Genomic DNA, 10,640 nt, shown 5'->3' with positions numbered 1-10,640 from the left:
GGTGCGATTACTATTGCAGGCAGACTATAATATTCAGCAGTTTGGGTTGCTCATCGACAGCCGACATTGACACACCTCCGGGCGCAACTTAAAAATGCCCCATGCACTTGCGCATGTTTCCTATGCACGTGGATGTGGTGGCAGCGTACCTTCATTAATATGCATATGGCGCTACTACACCATATATACGCCACACGGCCGGCGCAGGCCTTACGCCGGCCTTGCGCCAAGCTTCATGAATCCCGGGGTGTGAGTGCATGAAGTTAGGTGAACTATAGCTCTTGCCATTTCCATTTAGAAGATGGTGACTGCTTAGCTATACTACCACAGGTTATAAGTGCCACTGGCAGTTCTTAAAAGTGTACAGTGTTTGTGACCTGGTGTGACCTGGTGTGTCAGGTTGGTCTGGATGGTGGCAGTATGTGTTGAATGCAAAAAGTTTCACAGATTCATAGGAGGTTACTATGCTAACAGCCTTAGAGCCCTTACAAGCCTAGCCATATTTATTCTGAATTGCTCCATTTGTCGGTGGTTAGCTGAGTGAAGTTCACAGAAGCAAGGGAACACTGTACTCAATTACTGGTCTGATGAGGGCTGATTATAATGGAATTATAACATTCTTAGATCTAGATGCAATGTCTTTACTTATAAGATGTGCCACGTAGAAGCATTTCCTTACTACTGTGGATATGTGGTGGTCAAAGTTCAGGTTGCTATCAACCTGAGTACCCAGATCACATACCACTGGGTCTACACTTAGGGGGGTACTGTCTACAATGTAATTAGCAGGGATGTCAGCTTTTCTAAAAGAAATAATAGTGCAATTTTTTGCATTTAGCTTTAATCCATATATTTGGCAACAATAATTTGTCTGCTTCAACCCTGTCTGCAGTATATTAGCATTACCGAGGGACTCAGTGATTGATCCCAATTTGCAGTCATCGGCAAACTTGGTCAGCCATGGGCCATCCACATTTGCCTGGACTTCTGAGAATAAATTCCAAACAGTAAGGAGTCCAGCATAGAATCTTGTGGTATGCCACTAGTGACTGTTTTTGTGCTAGAGGTGAAGTCACCCACTTTAACAGTTTGTTTTCTGTCAGTGAGCCAGTTGGTAATGAAGGAGTTAATTCCCAATTGGTAGTGTTTTTCTATATTACCTGAGTGTGGGATTGTGTCAAATGCCTTGGCTAGGTCAAGACAGGTGGTATGCACTGTCTTTCCCTTGTCCAGGGTCTTGGTAACTTTCTCAAAGAAGTCAACCATGTTTAACAGGCATGATCTACCTTTAATGAAACTGAACTAGATTGGGTCCAGAGTTTAGAGATTAGCTATGTCCTTTTTAATAAGACTGTTCCCTTTTTTAATTTCTCCGCCTTTTTGGCTTCTAATACCATGATGGGAATGGACCCCATTCCTAAGTCAAAGTATGATTAAAGTTCATGAAATTAGTATTGTTTTAATCGTTGATGTTAACCAGAAGTGCTCTTCGCAGTATCCACAATGTGCCCAGTAATGACTCCTTCAATTCATATGGAGGTACATGTATTGGTAACATTTCTAAGTATAATTGTAAATTATTTTTGTAAGGCCAGTGGGTCCTACTACTATTGGGACTGTCTGGGTATAATTCTTCCACATTGCCTTCATTCCTGCCTGCAAATCCTGGTATTTTATGACTTTCTGACTCTCTGTATGTAAGCTACTGTAGTCACTGGGTGTAGCAATTTCAATGATCAATGCTTCTTTTGTCTTTCATGGACTACTATATCTGGTTTTCTCACATCTATTTTTTGAACTGTTGGTAATGAGTGATCCCATGTGATATAAACTTTATCATTTTCTATAATGCTTTGCGGCTCATGTTTCCAGTGTTTTTCAGCTACTTCAATATTATAATGTTTTCACAATCCCTAATGCAACAGTCTTGCCACATTATTATGCCTTTCAGTATATAGTCCTTCTGCCATTAGTATACACAACTGACAACAAGATTTGCTGATGTTTCTAATTTTGTTTTACAAAACTTACATTTGTCTGTTTCTCCCACATGTTCAATAGACTTTGTAAACCAATGTGTACATAGTTCACTATCTTGGGCCACCAGTATATTAACCTTTTGTCTTTTGGTTTAAATTCACCTTTCCTTAAACATTCATGCATTCGATCCTGATCAACATGAGGTTGTTCCAAGAGTGTTCTGTACTTGCAACTATATTAATGCAATTTTTTTCACATTTCTTGCTTTCTTATCTCATCCTTCAACTTATATGCTTTGTTTTGCTTTTTTGGCACATTCAGTTGCTGCCTGATTTTTATCTACTTCTGGTTTGATTTCCATTCCTGCTTGACATTGATATGCTTCTGCTAAACTAAGCAGGAAAGTCATCTTAGGCTTATTCTCCTCATGTTTTAAAACTTTCGCTATGTTTAAGTCTTATGAGGTTGACAGATATATATGCAGTCCTACGATTTTAGTCTTGGTATACAAAGATTTTTATAAATCATTTGATAAGCATAAGACATCCTTCTTGTTTTCCTGTCCAACCAATCCAACACCTTTTGGAGCCAGTCATTCACTCCAAAAGTGTAAATTAGGACAGTAAGAGCAAATTGGTTTATAGCTTGGACTTTGTTCCTAGATGTCAGCCCTGTTTTCAGTATTAATTTTAACCTTTTAACATATCCCTTACTAAGTTTTATTCACATTTGTTCATGTTTTATTGTTGATCCTTCATCAATTCCCAAATAGTTATGCGCTCGCTCTTCCTCAAGTTCCTTTATATCACATTCCTGTCCCAGGCTGATGTTTTCTTGGTGCTGCAGCTTTCCTGCTATAAAGGTTGCTTTTGCTCATTTGCCAAAACTAAATGACATTCTTATGTCATCTGAAAAAAATCTGACCACTTGCAGTTGTGCTTTCAGTTCATCATCTGATGAACTATACAGTTTTAAATCATCCACAAAAACAAGATGAGAAATCTTATCTTTGCACTTCATTGTTCTGTGGGAGCCAAATTATAGCCATGACCTAATCTGTTAAGTAGACAGCTAAATGGGTTAAGGGAAAGACAAAAGAGCAGCAGTGACAAAGAATCACCCTGAAATGTCCCCCATTTCATTTTTATCCCTGGAAAATAATTTGTCCTTGATCGTGGCTTAACTGCAAAGTGGTTTGCCACTGTTTCATGGATATTGTAATGTAATCAGTCACTTTAGTGTGTATCTTATGCATTTTAAGCACTCTTTTATCCATGAATTTGGAATACTGTCAAATGCTTTTTTGTAGTCTATCCATGCCATACTTAGATTCTTCCCCTTTTTACAGTTCTTCATTATGCCTTTATTTTCTACTTTCTACTACTGGTCCTTTGTTCCATATGACTTTCTTTTGTTACCTTTGGTACTATTGTTATTATTGAGCTTTTTTCTAAATGATTATAAACTCTGTTGGCATCAATTCCAGTGTATAGTTTATACCTCATTGGAAGGCAAGTTATTAGCCTACAGTTAGGATATCTTGCAGGTTCGCTCTTAACTAGGAGTATTATTTTTTCTGTTGTTAACCAGGCTGGTATCTGTTCAGGTTGTGCATATAAATAGTTCTTACTTGTGTCTAAATCTTCATGTAAAGATATTAATGCTTTTAGTCAGATGTTAGGTATGGCATCTGGGCCTGGGGTTTTCCATTTAGGAGCTTTTCTTAACTTTGTTTCAATCTCTCTGGCCGTTACTTCATCCCATTTCATATACTGTACATTTGAACTTCTTATTCTTTCTTTTACTTCTTCTGTCCATTCAGCATCTTTGTTATGTTCCACAGGATCTTCATAGATACTTCTCCAAAATGTATCTATTTATTTATTTTTTTTAGCCATGTTTCAATTCCTTTTGCCTTATTTCCCAATTCTCTATAAAACTTTTTTGGTCATCAATAAATTGCTTATTGTGTACTTCTCTTTTAAATTTATCTGCATATCTTCTTAGTTTTTCTGCGTGTGCTGATATTTTTAGCTTATTATTTGTGATAGTGCATGATCGCCTCACAGCAAGAGGTTCTCCGGTTCGATTCTCGGCTGGAGTGCCTTCTGTGTGGAGTCTGCATGTCCTCCCTGTGGTCGCATGGGTTTCCTCCAGGTGCTCCGGTTTCCTCCCACATCCCAAAGACGTGCAGTAGGTGGATTGGACACTCTAAATTGGCCCTAGGTGTGAGTGTGTGCATGTGTGTGTGCCTTCTGTGGAAGGTTGGGTGCCGGGCTGGAAACTCAACACTGTAAAACTCCCCTGCCAATCATGAGCAGACAGATGAAAGAAGAAAAATTTGTGATAGTGCATGATTGATCCTGATCTGTTCTAATAGTGCACATTGCTTTTATCATGTCTATCTTTCTGAGTATTTTTTGTTGATATGTTCCCTCTTCTGTACTCTTCTAACAGTGACCATTCTTGTCTTAATTGCTTTATAGTTTTCTCTATTAAATACTTCCATGATGACATTTGATTTCTCCCCTTCCTTTCCATTACTGCCCTGTGTTTTTGTGGTAAGACTTTATCTGTTATTAATTAAGATGCATTGTAATATATCCTATTTACTTCTGTTATATCTCATGAATCTCTATGAACAGTCCTAAATACTGTGTTCATTTGATTTATCAAACTTTTAATTTTTTAGGTTTTATTGACTTTCTGTAGTCTATTACTTTTATTGATCTTTATATGTCTGTCCATGTCTATTAAATCAAGCAACTCATCTTAGATAATTTTCTTCGAAACTGAAGGCACATTCTTTGTTCTCCATTTCCTGCAGGCATTCTACAGAAAGTCCTAAAGCATCTTCTTGTGTTACATTCACCTGAGTTTCATCCTGTGCCATCTGTTGCTCTTTCATATGGGAACTAATTGGCCTATCACTCCACAATATTTACTGTGTCAAAGTTGCCACAGTTTCCTGTTCTTTCCCTTGCTGTGCAACTCCAACTGAACTTTTGTACTGGCACCCTATGAAAGGCTCCAAATTATCTTCATATTACAACTGATCAGATATTTCCCTCTCCACTGGTTTCTCCTTAATTTGGGGATCTATTGCTCTATCGTGCTGTGATGTTATCAGAGTTAGATTTTCTACACTAAAACCTTCTCTTCGCAGGTAATCATAACCTCCGTTTCTATTTATTTAACTTCTCCATTGCTAATCCTCTTCCCTACTTTTCTTTCTGTTTTCTTATTTTTTATATTATAACATTTTCTATATCTGGATGCCTTTGCTTGTATTTCTCTTCAAATATCTTTGGTGCTGCTCTTTTTGTTTAGATTAGTTTTGCTTTCTCCTTTGCATAAATATTACACCATATTAAATCTCTTTTTCTCTCCCATGTCCATATTTTTCTTCAGATGTCTCCAGCTCCTCCTGTTTCTCCTTACTTAGGGGACTCATTGTTCCATTATGTTGTGATAAAACATGTGTTAGACTTTCTACACTAAATCCTTTACTTCATGGGTATTCCATAATTTCAGCTTCTATTTTTTTAAATGTCTACTTTACTAATCTTCTGTTCTATTTTCCATCTTTGTTATCCTATTTTTTGTATTGTGAAATGTTCACTATTTGGATGCCTTTGCTTGTATTGCTCTTTGAATATCTTTGGGGCCGTTTTTTTGTATTGATTAATTTGTTTTTCTCCTTTGCATAAATACTGCACCATATCAGATCTCATTTTCTTTCCCATGTCCTTATTTCTTTTTTATACCTTTCAAAAATCTCATCTCTAGATTTTGTTCTTTATATTTTTGCAATTCCATCATCACTTCTTTTTCCAAACAGCCCAAAGTTTATTGATTTATATAATGTTTTTCATAAATCTGTTGTATTAATGAACACACATTTTTTTTATTTGAAGCTTCTGACAGTTTTTCTCGTGCAAGTATTTTTCTTTTCTCTAATTTCTCTCTTAATCTTTTTTTTTTTATATTTTCTCTCTGGGAATTCTGGAGTTCTTACATAAAAGTAACAATGCTTTATTTCTTTCTTATCCTCAATTATCCACTCTATCAACTTTATGGCTCTTTTTTGGTCTATCAGTTTTTGAGATTTGTATGTACTACTACTACTTTCTTCTACAATCGGAGGGCCATCCTGCCCCAGAGCCTGGACTAGCCCCATTTTAGGAACTGTGTGAACACTCGTCAATTCTGACAGGTAGAACTTGTTCCAGACAGCAGTGCCATCACAGGTATAATGAGTTGCCAAAGTGTAGTGCTGACTAGCTAGCTGAGTGTGAAATCTCTCTCTGTATATATATATATATATATATATATATATATATATATATATATATATACAGAGAGAGAGAACAAAAAAGGTAGTTAAAAAATTGCATAACTGCATGTACTTGCAGAAACAGATATCTGTACCTGAAAATATTTAGTTTTACTGACATTATGAAATACATGAAACATGAGTTGCATATCTGTACTGAGGCAGCCATCTTTTGAAGAAAGAGGAATACTAGTACTATTTTAACAGGTTACAATAATAAGTAGAAATGTTGGTTAAGAGTATTAAAATAATAATCTATATAGATAACTGTAAATCTTCTACTTCTATTCAGGTATCAGTAATGCTGGCTGGGTATATAAAGATACAAAATAAGATTTGCAGTTACAGATTTATAATTTTTTACCATTGTAGGGAAAAGCCATAACAGATGACATCAGATTAACCCATTTTTTTTATTTTTAAATACATCTCAATGAAATAATGACATAACTTAGATAGCTGTTCATAAGGTTTTCTAGCTGCATGTACAACATGGCTGAAATGACACACACCACACCCAGGTTAGGCTAAATATTGGGGAGGGGGGTGGGGTGAGTGGGATTACTTTGCTAAGAGAATGAGCAGCAGAGAAATTTTCAGAGAACATGCTGTTGTACTTCAATATTACTTACTAGAAATCAAACACAGTTCTGCAGGAAAGGAAATTCACATTCCCTTGAGCTGACACATTTCAGCCTTTGCTCTTCAGGTATACCAGAAGAAAAGTGTTACATGCATTTTGAAAACAAAACTCAAAACTCATTTCACATTTCTCTACTATCCTTCTGATTTAAATAGAATATTAGTTAAATATTGTAATAATTGATATGTGTATGCATATAGAAGTTAAAATGGAAAAGAAAAATAAAGAAAAATAAATATTCAGAGAGGACATATGACATATTTATGTTTATACGTGAAAGAAATTCAAATACAGATAAATAAGATTACCCTTCATTCTTTTACTGATATCTAAGGAAGAAATCTAGTGTAACTGCCAGCAAGAGAAAACAAGAGAAGAATGCATCATCTGGTTGAGTCTTATGGTAAGTATAAAAGTGTCTAAAAGACCTTTCTTTTTTGATAGACATACTAGAAATTATGACACAACAGTAATGGTAACAGAAAAACTGATAAAAATGTTTTTAGAATTGATTTCTTTAATATTCCTGTAGAAAGTACTGTTACAGCTTTGTAGCTGAAAGAAATGCAACTGCAGAATTTACAGATCAAGAAAAAAGTTTTTTAATCTAGGTTTTTCAGCCTGATTAACTACATTAATTACTGATGTCTATTCTTTTTTGGGGGTATGTATTCTCCGTATTGAAAGTACATAATGTAAACATACACACACCCCTTCAGAAATCAAAAGCTCCTGCCATTTCAATTCATCCCAGGTATGCATAGGCATTAATCTCACATTATTTCCAGGTACAGAAGCATATCCGAAATCATTACCCCAAACTGCAAGCATAAGCAATTCCCATACACAAGTTTTACTTCAATAAAGAGTTTACTGCAGTATTTGAATATTGTGTTATTGAATTGCATTAAACAGTATTGTGCATATTTATTTTGCTTTTTCTGCTTTGTCTTCCCTATCCTTTTTTCTCTTTTTTTGTTTTGCTTACGTATTTATTTCTCCTGTATTGTTCTGCTTCTCTCCCATTGTTTCCCTTTTTAATACAAGCTCAAATCTCTCAGGAGCAGACCAGGCACATATGTCCCAGGCTAGGGAAAGATCACTGTCTGCCTTTACTGGGATGTCCTTGCAGGATCAGAGTGGAGGCACCAGTCCTCCAAGCAATCCAGCACGTGACAGCCTGGAAAGCCTTTGGAGTTTGGTTGAGGATGTACTGGTAGAGGTAGTGCACAGAAGAAGTCAGACAGTTGAAGCTTCTCTTCAGTATGTAGAAGACACACTTTCCCAGTTGATGCCAACTGCTGTGCCAGCACAGGCCCTACCTCCTCAACATCAAGGTCCTCCACAGCAGCACCATCTGGCAATGGATGTATTTGAGGCTCTGTGGACTGGGATTCTAGCTGGCACTTCCTTGGCTTTTCTTCCATTACTGTTTCTCTTTCAGCCTCTTCCCTGTTTCCTACCCACAGTATTATCTTATACAATTAAAAAAAAGTAGAGGGGGTCTGTCTCCCAGGAAAAACATAGTGCCCATCCTCTCCCACCTGAAAAAACCCTCTTGAAATTTTTCCTGTGTGTTCACTTCTTTTCTTTTTGTCTCCTCTTTTTTTTTCAATCTGTCCTATCACCCCCTTTCTATTCTTTAATAAAACATCAGGTTATCCACTAAATGATACCCCTATATAAAAAAAAATAAACCCCTTTTCTTTTTTTGAAAAATCCCTCTTAGCTGCTGAACTTTTTCTAAAATACTTTGAGTGTGCCTGTGCTCAGCTGCACTTGTCTGTGATATGCCAAAACATGTATGACTTATGATTTTGTGTAGTAATTTTCAGTTTCAAAATGATGAACTTTATACAATTTACTGTTATGCAAAAAGTGGGGATGTTTTTAAAAATTGTTTTGCTTTTCTTTATTCATTGTGTATCTGCCTATTGTCACTGTACACACATGACTGTTATTTATTTGCAAAGTCCTGGATTAAGAATACCAGCCTAAGATTAAGATATATAAATTAACTAATATTTTTTTTTACAAAAACTTTGTTTTGATTGGATTTCCTGAAGGAAATCTGTATTTATAAATATATCTCGCAAATTTTTATCTAGCCTTTTAGACTTTGATTATATTCCTATTTCTGCTTCTGTATGGGTACGGTAACATTCTCACAGAGATGAATAACAAGCATACTGTTAATTCAGCTGCACCCAATTAAAAAAATTTCAGGAAGGACAGGATGCTAATGGAATAGTGATGGAGTTATGTAAACCCTTGAGGAGAAAATATTTACAAGTAACTTCTGTATGTATACATTTCTTCAGATGGTTTCTAAAATTGGAAGAGGTAATGTCTCTTAGGTTGGCAGGGAATAATTCCCATTTCTGAGGTGACATTACTCAGAAGCTTTTTGGTGGAGTGTTTTGTGATACAGCTATAGTATGTGATTCCTTAAAATAGTCGACTGGATAAAAAAAAGAATTTTTGGTTTAAGAATTTGTGAATTAGATAAACTAAGGGGATTGTGCCTCCTTATTTTATGGAATGCCATTTTACTTTAATTAGGTTTGAGTGGTGATTTGTTTGGTGGAGCACATGTGAAGGGCCTTCAGATCTGATTGGATAGGGTTTGTATAAATTGATCCTTTTTCTTTGAGGCTTTGGCAGTAATGGGGAATATATATTCTGACTATGGTAGGACATCATTACCAACTTCAAGTGTACGTTTAGGTGATAAAAACGTGATTTACCTCAGTGATAAAAAATGTGATTTACCCCAGAAAAGTAGGGGTGTTTACTTTAAATTTAGTAAGAGTGATTCAAAACTCAAAGTTTGGAGACTAGGCCAGCTGTATGCCAAGGTAACTGAAGTACAATGTGGTTTCTAAGTGATATTGTTTTAGTTTATTGTGAAATGACTCTATTTTGGGCAATCAGAACTAACTTGGTTGGCATATGAATTAGCATAAGAATTAACATTCATCCTGGATAAAACTATCTTATTTTTCTTTAAAACACTTTACAATATATTTTGGATTACTTTCTTAATGGGACATTTATGTATCGTCTTTCCTTAATAATTCTACATATTCTTGTGAGATTGTCAAATGCTGAATTTGACCTCCTAATTTTAGTTATTCCTGCTATAAGTGATTTAACTTGGCTAGCTTCAACCTTTTTTGAAATGACATTGATTGTTGCTCCCTTTCCTATAAAACTCTCTTCTTTAGTCTTCAATTCCTTCCCTCTGTTAACATTAATTCTGTCTTTATTCCATGCATCCATACATACACATCCACTTTTTCCCATTTTTTACATGGTGTCAGGGTCTCACTTCAATAGGGACAATCATCTAGAGGCAATGTTCTTACCAGCAGATGTCTATCTCCCTTTAGCTGCTTTACAATTCTCCCATCAGATTAAACTAGTAGTACTTTATATGTGGCATTGTTGTGAAATGTTTTTCTGAAATTTATTCTATATTAATCCAGACTTTTTCAGCCCTTCTTAATAATATACCTGCTGTGAATTTTGTAATTCTATATCATAGTAAGATTTAAGATCTATTCTAATATGAGTGTCAAGATGCATACATAGTCAATGCACCTGCATCCATTTTATAAAATGCAGTGTTGCCAAAATGAGGATCTCTGACTGTGTGTTTTTGTGCATGCTGACAGTCAG

Source organism: Protopterus annectens, chromosome 2.part0 (assembly GCF_019279795.1).
Source record: "Protopterus annectens isolate FY-2018-M chromosome 2.part0, PAN1.0, whole genome shotgun sequence".
Lineage (NCBI taxonomy): Eukaryota > Metazoa > Chordata > Ceratodontiformes > Protopteridae > Protopterus > Protopterus annectens.
Note: the sequence above shows the minus strand (reverse complement) of the source record.